The sequence below is a fragment of the Onychomys torridus genome, chromosome 18 (assembly GCF_903995425.1).
Source record: "Onychomys torridus chromosome 18, mOncTor1.1, whole genome shotgun sequence".
NCBI classification, from domain to species: domain Eukaryota; kingdom Metazoa; phylum Chordata; class Mammalia; order Rodentia; family Cricetidae; genus Onychomys; species Onychomys torridus.
In genome coordinates, this window is record NC_050460.1 from 7327203 (window position 1) to 7339792 (window position 12590).

The following is a 12590-nucleotide window of genomic DNA, read 5'->3' on the forward strand; positions in this document are numbered from 1 at the left end:
GCTATCTTTTTTAAAACAACTTCCTTTTTGTTTTAAATTTTGTACTACATTTATTTATTTGTATGTGTCTGTTGGAGTGTAGTGGCTCAGTCAGTAGAGTGTTTGATGTGCAAGACCTGAGTTCGATTTATAGAAAAAAAAGTGGGAGGCTTGACATGACACTCCACACTTAGAATCCCAGCACTGAGAAGGCGGGGGTAGCGGATGCCTAGACCTTGCTGGCCGGCCAGCCTAGCCTTCCTGATGAGTCCTGGCCTGTGGAAAATACTATCTCAAGCGACAAGATAGAAGATCCTGAGAAACAACACTGGAGGCTGTCCTCTGGCCTCTACACACATGTTTGAATACTTACAGACACAATCTGAGCATGTGTATATACACACATGCATGCTCGGGTGTGCACACACACAGACATACACCTATACAGTCACAAAATAAAAACTACCCAGGGTGGGTAGAGCCTGAGGAGGAATGCACTTGGAATGATCTTTTCCTTCCACCCCACAATTTAGCCAGGTGTTTGGGTTCACACTTGTAACTCTAGTGTTGTGGAGGCTGAGGCAGGAGGATTAAGAGTTTAAGACCAGTATGAGCTACAGAGTGAGACCCTATTTTTTGTTTGCTTGTTTTTTAAAGCATTATATAAGAAGGCGGGGGGGGGGGGGGAAGCAATTGTGAGGAGGAAAAGAGGAGAACCGTATTAATTGGGATATAAGACATGCCTCAATTAAAAACATTTATGTATTTTCAGTGTGGGTGTGGGTATACACGTCACAGCAATTGTGTGGAAGTCTGAGGACTACTTGTGGGAGTCTGTTACTTTCTCTTGCCTGGGGGTCCCGGGGGTCAGGTCTATAGGCCTGATGGCAAGCACCTCTGCTGCTGAGCCATCCTGTTGACCCCTGTGCCTCAATTTTTGGGGAAGGGGGTAAAACAGCAATGCTGATTCATGCATTACTTCTTGTAGGCTGCCGCCATGAACCTAACTGCTTTTTCACTTCCACATACAAAGGCTGAGGAGGGCATGTCTCCCGAGCATCCTAAGTCTAGAGAACATCTTTTGATGCTGCCCCTTTTGTCAGGGACAAGTCACCAGCCTTTGTTAAGCATCTGCTGCCTCCAGCAACAGCCAGGTGCCTTGACACAACATAGACGCAATAAATGGTCGCTTAGCGTACTGATGCAAGATGCCATAGCTGGCCCTGGGGAGATGGATAGGAATAAAAATAGACCAAGCCTGGTCTCCCAGAGGCTCACAGTCCAGGGATAGACATGACTAATTGTGAGTCACGCGAGGCAGTGTGTGTTATCAAGGAAAAGGAAGTTGTTTGGAAGTACAAAGAGGAGTGAGGGGGCCAGTAGGGGAGGTGCCAGAGAAATCAATGTCACCAGAGAGGAGGGACTGGAGCGGAGCTGGCGCTAGAATCCTCCAGGCATCCTGAGGGCTCCAGAGAGCTGGCAGAGGGTTCGCAGCAGCAAGCTCCTGCCCTCTGGGTTGTTCAGGATGGGAAGGTGAAGAGAAAGGGTTGGAGGAGGGCAGTGCCTGGGAAAGGCTGTTGCCATGGATCCCTGGATAAACGTCCCGGCCAAACAGAGGGCAATGGGAAGGAAATGGAGGTCACTTAAGAATGATTTGTACTCCAAGACCAATGTGTGAATTTATAATAGGCACAGGCTTCCCCAACCCCTGTGTCTGCTGGCTCAAACACAACTTTTAAAACTCAGCTGCAGAACCAAGGCTTGCTCGTGGGCAAGGAAGTAAAGTAAGGTGAAAGAAGTGGTGTGGTCCGGAAGGGCCTCTTGCTCAGCCATGGGGAGGTGGGGGGCGTTTCTGCACAGCCCTGCATATCAAGCTGGGCTCTAGTGAGCTGTTACTCCCCTGCAGAGACATTTGGCTTACCACAGCAGGAGCGCTGGCTGCTTTGCCCTGCACTGGAGAGGCATTTGAGTGATTAAAAAGAAAAAAATCAAATTTGTTGTGTGTGGTAATACAAGCTTGGAATCCCAGCACCTGGGAGATGGAGGCAGGAGGATTGCCCCAAGTTCAAGACCAGCCTGGACTATATATTGGGACCCTATCTTCATCTGAAAATAATTTTAAAAAGAAAAGGAGAGGATGAGGGTTGACTCAGCGATTAAGAACATTAGCTGCTCTTGCAGAGGACCTGGGTTCAATTCCTTGTACCCACATGGCTCACAACTGTGTAACTCCAGTTCCAGGGGACCTGACACCCTCTTCTGGCCTCCTCTGGTACCAAGCATCCACATGGTAGGCATACATACATGCAGGGCAGACACTTGTAAAATAAAAATGAGTCTTTAAAAAAAGAGAGTTAGGTAAGGTGAGTGAGTATCAGGCCCATTTCCCAACTCCACAGCTAGAAAGGCACGAGGCTCAGAGGGCCTGCCGTGTCACTGGGCACAGCATCTTCCCATCCCTCCACACTCGGGATCTGCCTTTTCCCTGCTCTACAATAGTGGCCTTCTCCCCCAGCCTTTGTGTGTGCTTGTGTGCGTGTGGGACCAGAGGCATCTGGTGTCTTCCTCAGTTGCTGTTGACATTTTGAAGGACAGATTTTACAGATATTTACTTACTTGTGTACATACATGCCCAATGGCACGTGTGTGGAGGGAACTCGGAATAACTTACAGGAGTCAGTTCTCTCACATGTGGGACCTGGGGATTGAACTCCAGTCATCAGGCTTGGGACAAGCATCTTTACTGGATGGGCCATCTCACCCAACCTAATTTATTTATATTTTATTTTATGTGTTATGTAGGGGTGGGGGCATGTGGAGGTCAGAGAGCAGCTTTGTAGAATAGATTCTCTCCTGCTACCTTTACGTGCTCTCCAGGGAGCCAAACTGGGGTTGTCAGATGTGTATAGCATGTGTCTTTACCTACTGAGCCATCTTGCTGGCCTCCTTTATTTTTTTATTTTAAAATATTTATTTAATTTTTAAATATTTGTAATATGTTGGGGGAGATAGTGCATGTGTGTGCAGGTATATGCAGGTGCCCATATGCAGGAGGCATTGGATGTTTTTGAAGCTGTTGTTACAGATGTTTGTGATACAGTGTGCATGGTGGGAACAGAACTCAGGTCCTCTGCAAGAGCATTACTTTATCTATTTATCTATCTGTCTATCTGTCTATCCATCCATCCATCCATCCATCCATCCATCCATCCACCTTCTCTATTTGTCTCTGGCTACTCCTGGAACTCACTGTGTAGATCAGGCTGGACTTGAACTCACAAAAATCCACCTGCCTTTTTATCCTGAGAGCTGGAATTAAAGGTGTGCACAACCACCCCAGCCAAGAGCAACAGACTGTAAAGTGCTGAGCCATCTCTCCAGGCCCCCCTTTATTTTTGAGACAAGATCTGTCATTTAACCTGGTGCTCATTGATTTGGCTAGCCCAGCTGGCTAGGTGTCTTTCTGTCTCACCCCCCCAGAATCAGGTTTACAGACACTGCCGGGCCTGGTTGTTTTTACACATGTACACCAGATCTACACCAGATTCCCCATGCCTGCAAAGCAAGCACTTTCCATTTCCCTAGCCTCTGTTTAATTTGGTTTGTTTGTTTTGTTTTTTGAGACAGGGTTTCTCTGTGTAACAGCCCTGGCTGTCCTGGAACTCACTCTGTAGACCAGGCTGGCCTCGAACTCACAGAGATCCGTCTGCCTCTGCCTCCCGAGTGTGCCACCACCACCCAGCTGATTTTATTTATTTGTTTGTTTGTTTGTTTGTCATGAGCACCTGTCACGGTCTCTTGATCTCCACAAGGTTCCCCAGTGTCACTGAGTGTTGAGGAGTGCAGATCCACATTTGAGCTCAGCACCCACTGCCTGCCAGCAGCCCAATCCTGTCACCACCCAGTACTTGGTACAGTTCCTCCTTTTTTAGGGTCCGTCTCCCTCACAGGTGCCTCTAGCTGAAGCTCTCCATCTCCATCATCCTATTATCATTACTCATCTTTGAAAACCCAGCCTTAGAGCTGGAGGGATGGCCCAGTGGTTAAGAGCATTTGTTGCTCTTGCAGAGGACCTGAATTTGGTTCTTTGCACCCACTTAGTGGCTCAGAACCACCCATAACTCCAGTTCCAAGGAGTCCAACTCCCTCTTCTGACCTCTGAGGGGACCAGGCATGAATGTGGTGCTTATACCTGTATGTAGTCAAAATAGTCATACACATAAAATAAAATAAACAAAAATTTCAGCCTAATCTACAAAGTGAGTTCCAGGATAGCCAGAGTTATGCAGAGAAACCCTGTCTCAAAAGCCAAGAAAGAAGGAGGAACCCAGCTGTAACCTTTCCTGTCCTGCTGCCTGAACAACACACCTTCCCTCTCTCCCACGCCCAGAGCGTCACACTGGGTGCCTCCTTCAAGCCCCATATGTTGTTTTTCTGTTGTTTTTAATCTCAGAACATTTATGAGGACAGAGGACATTGAGCAGATCAGGTGATACAAGTGAAGATGCTGAAGAGGAGGGTGTGTAAAGCTGGGGTGTTAACAGCCATGCTTCCTGTCTGTGGAGCTGCTTGCCGCAGAAACAGCCTCCCTCCCTTCCCCTGAGGCCATATCCATCCATCCATCCATCCCTCAGTCCATCTGTCTGTCCATCTGTCCGTCCATCCATCCATCCATCCGTCCATCCATCCATCCATCCATCCATCCATCCATCCATCCATCCATCCCTCAGTCCATCTGTCTGTCCATCCGTCTGTCCATCCATCCATCCATCTATCCATCTATCTGTCCATCCGTCTGTTCATCCGTCCGTCCACCCATCCATCCATCCGTCAATCCATCCACCCGTCCATCCGTCCATCCTTCCATCCATCCGTCCGTCCATCCATCCTTCCATCCATCCTTCCGTCCATCCATCCATCCATCCATCCTTCCATCCATCCTTCCGTCCATTCTTCCATCCACCCCAGGTACCCACAGTTGGCCACAAGCCTTACTTAGACTGCTCTCTTTTCTCTGTTTCCCCTATTTTTCTCATTTGTCTGTGGTGATGGGGGCAGCAGGGGTAATGACAGTGGATCTTTCCTCACCACAGTAGAGACGCCTTGACTGCTCCCAGCCAGGGAGGTTTCCTTTCTGAAGTGGCAGGAAGGAGGTTTTGAGGTTTTTGAATATTGCTTCTAAGTATGTGAGCGAAAGATTGTTTGCCCACATTTGTGATATCTTGGCAAGCTAGCAACCTGAGAAGATACTCTCTGGTTGGTTTTGTGTGTGGTTTTTTACTTTTAAGGGGAGAAAAATTTACACCTTGCTAAAACTAAAACTGCTGAGATAGATTCCTTTTTTTTTTTTTTTTTTAATTTTTAAAAACTTACCGTTAAGGGGCTGGAGGGATGGCTCAGTGGTGAAAAGTATTGGAGGTCTTCCGGAGGACCCAGGCTCAGTTCCCAGCACTATATGGCAGCTCAAAACCACCTGCAACTCCAGTCCTAGCATATCCAACTTACTCTCCTGGCCACCACAGGAGCCAGGCATGCACACGGTGTACAGACAGACATGCAGGGAAATACCCATGCACATAAAAATAAATAATTGTTTTTAAAAATTGCTGTTAACTTCAGGGTTAAAACTAATACAACTCCCAGACAAGTGGGGAGTTGTCAACGTTCTGTGAACTGTAACCAGGAAAAATATGCACACAAGTGCTCACACACACACACACACACACACACACACACATACACACACACACACACACACACTCACACTCACTCACTCACATACACACTCACATATACACTCACACTCACTCACTCACATGCACACTCACTCACATACACACACTCACTCATATACACACTAACACTCACTCACATACACACTCACACTCATGCACACACACTCACTCACATACACACTCACTCACATACACACTCACACTCACGCACTCACATACATACACTCACTCACTCACTCACATACACACACTCACTCACACACACACTCACACTCACGCACTTCATACAAGCAGAAACAGAGTGCCCCTTCTCCATTAGCCTCACTTCTGCAGCTGTTAACAGCTGTGTAAGGACCAGAGGCTGTGCCGACGTGGTTATAAGGCAGGTTTTCCGGAGCCGTGTAGTCACGTGTAACAGATTATTGCCATGGGCTGTGGAAAGTATGCAAGTGTCAGATGAATACAGAAAACTCATTTATTGATATTTGTCACTGTATTTTTCATTTATTTATTTGAGATAGGATCTCATGTAGCCCAGGCTGGCCAAGACCTCATTATGTATCTGAGGCTGGCCTTGAACTCCTTCCTCTACTTCTCAAGTGCTGGGATTGTTGCGAATGCCTCGTCTGACCCTCAGGCACTGATTTTTTTGTTGTTGTTGTTATTTATTTTTATTTTATTGGTGTTTTGCCTGTATTCTATGTCAGTGTAAGGGTTTGGATCCTGGAGTTACAGACAGTTGTGAGCTGCCATGTGGGGGCTGGGAATTGAACCTGGGTCTTCTGGAAGAGCAGCCAGTGCTCTTAACCTCAGAGTCATCTCTCCAGCTCCCTTGGATACTGATTTTGCAAATGAGAGTCACTTCCGTCAGTGGCTTGTGAAACCCTTTCACAAACCTCCAACAGGCCTTGTGAGAAACGAGATGGCATGAATGAGCTGTCTCTAGTTCTCGCTCTGTAGCTGTGGATGACTTTGAAGGTCTGATTACTCTCCTCTCTCCCTCTTCGGTTTTTGTTTGTGTTGAGCCACGTAGCCCAGGCTGGCCATGTAGCCCAGGCTGACCTAAGACTTTCAGTATAGTTGAGGATGAGGTTACAGGCAGGAGCCTGAACTCCTGGCCTTAGGTTTACGGGCCTGTACCTTCACTCCAGCCTGCCAGGAGCTGAAGCCAGACCCAGCATGAGTCTGCGCTGAGCTCCACCCCAGCTAGGGAGTTTGTATTTTTCGAAGCTCCCCAGTTAGTGAGGGGCTGGTGGAAGGGGATACGTTCAGCTTTGAGATTTAGAGAAGGGACTCTATATTTAGGAGTCCGGTGGGAGGCTGAGCAAGAGATGGAGGCCTGAATGTCTGTAGAGAAGAGGGGCTGTCTTTAGAGGGAGGCCTGGGGCCAGGTTCTGTGCTTTGGAGGAAAGAATAAGGGGAGGTGGAAGGTTTGAGCCTTGAAATGTGAAGACAGAGAGAAAGAACAAACTCAGAAGCCATGGCTCTGTGACTCTTGATACATCCTGCTTGTGGTGGGAAGATTATCTGTCAGGCTTTGATGTCAGGTCCATGTGAACTCTCCCCCTGAACACCGATGCCCTTTGCTCTGTGGATTTCAGAACAACCTCCTGATTGTGTTAGATATGACTCATGTCTTCTCACAAGGAGCTGACACATGGACCCAACTGGTATTTGATTGGTATGATTCATAATGAGCAACGTGCAAGCGTTGTGAGGTGTGTGGAGGGTATTTGGACCTTTGCTCGTAATGTCATACAATGATGCTTGGTTAATTATTCTGTTCCAATAACCATGTGGCGATAAAGGTCATGGACCTTAGTCATACGGTGACCCTTCTCCTTGGTTTCTCTCTTTTGGTTTTATGTGCATGTATGTGTATGTGTACATGCCTGTGGAGGCCAGAGGACAACCTGTGTGTCATTTATCAGATGCTGCCATCCTTGTTTTTGGAGACAGCGTCTTTCTCACTGGCCTAGAACTTATCAAATAGGCTAGAGTAGCTGGTCTCCTGTTTATGCCTTAGACCTAGTGCTAGGCTTACAAGCTCATGCCACCAACACCTGGATTTTTTCTTTTTTTCTTTTTTGGCTTTGGTTTTTTGAGAAAGGGTTTCTCTGTGTAACAGTCCTGGCTATCCTGGAACTTGCTTTGTAGACCAGGCTGGCCTCAAACCCACAGAGATCGGCTGCCTCTGCCTCTAGAGTGCTGGGGTTAAAGGTGTGCGCCACCACCAGGGTCAGCACCTGGCTTTTTAACACAGCTTCTGGGGATGGAACTCAGGGCTTTATGCTTGTGCAGTGAGAACTTTGCCAACTGAGTCAGCTCTCCAGCCACCCTCAGTTTTTTTCAGGAGTGTTGAGACTCTGTCTTACAGGTTTGCTTAGTTCTTCCTGTCCTCCCTTGTGTTAATGAGTGACTAATAGAGTGACTCCTTTCAGATGTCTTCAGACGTGTTGTTATTTGTGTCTTCATATTTGTTTTGTCTTGAGACAGGGTCTCACTATATAGTCCAGGCTGGCCCAGAACTCTAAGGCCCTCCTGCCTTAGACTCCAAGTGATAAAAGCTGTGAAGTGCTGTGCCTGGCTATCTGGGGCCTGTTTTGCTTTCTTTTTATTTTTCTCATTTTATAAGTGTTGGCCAGTGTAGTGTCTGTGCACCAGGTATGTGCCTGGTGCCTATGGAGGCAGAAGAGGGTGTTGGATCCCCCGGAACTAGAGTTAAATACAGTCGTGAGCCGCCATGTGGGTTCTGAGAAAGGAACCCAGGTCCTCTGGAAGAGCAGCCAGTGCTCTTAACCGCTGAGCCATCCCTCCGGCCCGCTGTTTCCGTTTTTGAGATTGGGTCTTGAGATGGGGCCCTGGCTTGTGTGCGTGCAGCAGCCTTCCTGCCTCTGCCTCTGGGATCACAGGCATGTGCTCCCACACTCAGCTTTATCAACGCTTGCTAGTTCTGTTCTCAGGAGGCCGCAATGATTGAGCAAGCCCCTTGACGTGGACACCCTCCCTCAACTCACTATGTAGCTAACCTCTCTTATCTGGCATTCTGCCTCCAGCTCCTAATCCCACAGGTGCAGGGGTCACATGCCACCAAGCCTGGCTGATGCTGGCTGCTGACTTTTTTTTTTTTTTCTTCAAAACAGCATTCTACTGTCTGAATGATCATGTGACTGGCACCTTATCCTCCTCTGCCATCTCCAACCTCTTGGGTGCCTGGAGTGGAAGGCTCTGCCTAAGAGAGGTAGGGCACTCGGGGCCTGAGCACTGGGAAGTGGGCCAGTGTCTTCCAGCAGCATGTGGTAGCCCCTACCCCAGTCCTGTCCTCTCCTCATGTTCTCTGTGGGGAAACAGGCTGGTGTGTGAGACTGAAGACCAGTGGGAGTGTTGGCGGCCCTTAAAATGAACAGCTCTGCTGTGTTCTGTTATTCCCGGTCTTTGGACTAGAAGCTTGGAAGAGTTTAGTTTTTTTGTTTGTTTGTTTGTTTGTTTTGTTTTTTGTTTTTGTTTTTTTTGTTTTTTGAAAAGTCTGTCAAGGAAAATGGCCAGCTTGAAAACTGTGTCATGACTTAAATAGTCTTAGCATCATCAGTGTTTGTAGCCATCCTCTGAACGAAGGAATAATGTAGGCAAGCTAGTGAAATCACTGTAGACCGGGCTGGCCTCAAACTCACAGAGATCTGCCTACCTCTTCCTCCCAAGTGCTGGGATTAAAGGCTTGCTTGAATATCCCTTAAATCACACACCACCCTCAGATACATGTATTGCTCTTCTCATTTTTACAGACAGGAAACTGAGAGACATTTAAAGGGCAGGCCAAGGAATCAGTGAGCTAGCTCGGTGGGTGAAGTGCTTGCTGCCAAGCCTGTGTACACGCGCACACGCATGCACACACATGCACCAAGATGTAAAAAAGTGGGGAAAGGTAGAATGAGATGGTGCACACCTTTAATCCCAGCACTCTGGAAACAGAGGCAGGCATATGTCTGTGAGTTCCAGGTTAGCCTGGTCTACAGAGCGAGTTCTGTGCTAACCAGGGCTACATAGAGAGATCCTGTTTCAACACCACCCCCAAAAGTCACATGTATAAAAAGTAACAATGGCTTGCATAATGGGCCATATATTTAATCCCAGCACCCAGAAAGCAGAGATAGGCAGATCTTGTGAGGCCAGCCTGGTCTTCATAGAGGGTCCCAGGCCAGCCAGGGATACAGACTGAGATCCTGTCTCAAACAAATAAGGTAGACTCAAATCACACCACAGGTCTAGCAACAGAAGATTCTGACTGCCTGCTCATCCCCAATCTCGTCTGCTGCCTCGTGCCCTGCTAAGACACCCTCCCTTCATGCACTAGTTCCTCATGCCTTACATAACCCTCAGAGGTGAGTGAGTACTATAATTAACCTCATTTTAGAGATGAGGGAGTTGAGGCTCTGAGGGGAGAGATGACTCGCCCAGTGCCTCCTCATCCTGTGAGTGACACAGATGGAATCTGAACCTTCTTAGACTGATTACAGAGATCTAGAATAGTTAGAAGCAGAAGTATGAATAAGAATGTGAACCTTATTGATACATATTGAGAATTTAAATTAAAATTGTATTTAATTTTTATTATTATTTTGTTTTGTTTTGTTTTGTTTTGTTTTTGTATTGTTTTTGGTTTTTCGAGACAGGATTTCTCTGTGTAGCTCTGTGCCTTTCCTGGAACTTGCTCTGTAGCCCAGACTGGCCTGGAACTCACAGAAATCCGCCTGGCTCTGCCTCCCGAGTGCTGGGATTACCGCTGCCGCCGCCGCCCGGCTATTTTGGTTTTTCAAGACAGGGTTTCTTTGTGTTACAGTCCTGGCTGTCCTGGAACTCTCTCTGTAGACCAGGCTGACCTCAAACTCACAAAGATCCGCTTGCCTCTGTCTCCAGAGTGCTGGGATTAAAGGCGTGCGCCACCACAGACCAGCTAAAATTTTATTTGAATTACATTCATCTATTTCTGTGCATGTGCATGTATGTATTTTGGGCACATACATGCTGTAGCACACTTGTGAAGGCCAGAGGACAACTTGTGAGAGTTGGTTCTTTCCTTCCACTGTGGGAAGCCATGTCACCAGGCCTGGTGGCAAATGTCTGTGCCCCCTGAGCCACCTGCCAGCCTAGGGATTTAGGATGCTTCTTGCACACTTGCTCCCTCATTTGGTGGTGCCCCTGGACTTCTGCAGTGGGCACAGCAGTGTGTCATGCACACATGCACAGTGCTGCTTAGTTCCACATGTCTATCTTCCTTTCTTAATTATGTTTTATTTGTGCGTGCGTGCGTGTGTGTGTGTGTGTGTGTGTGTGTGTGTGTGTATGTGTTAACATGCCATAGTACATGTGTGCAGGTCAAAGGCGTGTGTGTGTGTGTGTGTGTGTGTGTGTGTGTGTGTGTGTGTGTGTGTGTGTGTGTGTGTGTTAACATGCCATAGTACATGTGTGCAGGTCAAAGGCGTGTGTGTGTGTGTGTGTGTGTGTGTGTGTGTGTGTGTTAACATGCCATAGTATATGTGTGCAGGTCAAAGGCATGCATGCGTGTGTGTGTGTGTGTGTGTGTGTGTGTGTGTGTGTTAAAATGACATAGCAGGTAAGAGGCATGTCTGTTTTTTTTCCTTCCTCCATGTGGGCCCCAGAAACCTAACTTAGGTCCTGAAGCTTGGTGGATGGCCAGCTACCAGCGGAGCCATCTCTCTGGCCTGTATCTCTTCAAAGAAAAGCCATCTAGGCAAGGGTCTACTTTCTTTTTTCTTCTAGTGATAAGGATTATATTAGGTTGATCTATATTCCCAGCCTTTCACTCTAAACTGTTATATGAACCTTGGGACTATTTATTAGAAATTCCAAGTATATCCTACAACATTGAAAAATGAGTAATCCACCCTCCAACGCCCTCTCCTCATCCCCACCCCCACACCACCCCCATGTCCAATTTCCCTTGTTTCTAGTACATACACAGAAGGGAATCGGTGTATATGACTAAGTTGTTGATAGTACAATCAAGATCATTTACATATAGTAAAGCCATTTTAAGAATGTTCTAGCACCGGGCAGTGGTGGTACACACCTTTGATCCCAGCACTCAGAAGACAGAGGCAGGCAAATCTCTGAGTTCCAGGCCAGCCTGGGCTACAGAGCAAATTCCAGGATGGCCAGGGGTATACACAGAGAGACCTTGTCTCTAACCCTCCCCACCACCCTGTCTCCTCCCCCAAAAAAGAGTGGTCCTGGGGTATCAGCTCAGGAGTTAAAAGCACCTGCTGCTCTTACAGAGGACCCAGGTTTGATTCCCATCACCCTCATGGAGACACTTAGCCATCTGTAATTCCAGTTCCCGAGGATCCAGTGGTTTCCTTGAGCTCGAGGCACGCACCTGGCTCGGACATGCATGAAGGCAAATATGCAGGCAAACACCCATATACATAAAACATTAAAAAAAAAAAAAAAAAAAAAGAATGGTCCTCTTTGAAAAAATAAAGTCCTGTTAAGAGGTTTCCTGATTTTAATTTAGATTCCAAACCCTGCAACAGAGTTTTAAATGTTACATGCAGAAGCGGCCTTTGTTTAAACTGCTGTCATAGTCCTGTGGGGAAAAGTTTAAGTGTTTGCCTATGTTTCTCAGTGTTAGGGCATGCTTACAGATCTAAGTGTGTCTGGAGCCTGAGGTTCACCCCACTGCTGTCCCAATATTGTGCAAACCCCTCCCCCAGATTTAAAATTAGATTTGACAACTGGCAGTCTCGGGGTAGGTCCTGACTAATTAAAGAGTTGCCCCTCAGCCTGTGCCTCTCCACTGGACTGTGACATGACGTTGATACAGCAAGGCGACAGGTTCCCAAGACACTTGTCAGGCCC

The 12590-nt window shown here is 47.3% G+C and overlaps 1 protein-coding gene across 1 annotated transcript in view; it reads left to right on the top strand.

Moving 5' to 3' along the window:
* Bicral (BRD4 interacting chromatin remodeling complex associated protein like) overlaps positions 1 to 12590 on the top strand; it is a 91631-nt gene that overhangs the window by 13901 nt on the left and 65140 nt on the right. The window contains exon 2 of the mRNA XM_036167953.1: positions 8858 to 8955. The gene's annotated coding sequence lies outside the window, so the exon portion shown is untranslated. The remainder of the gene's footprint in view (positions 1 to 8857; positions 8956 to 12590) is intronic.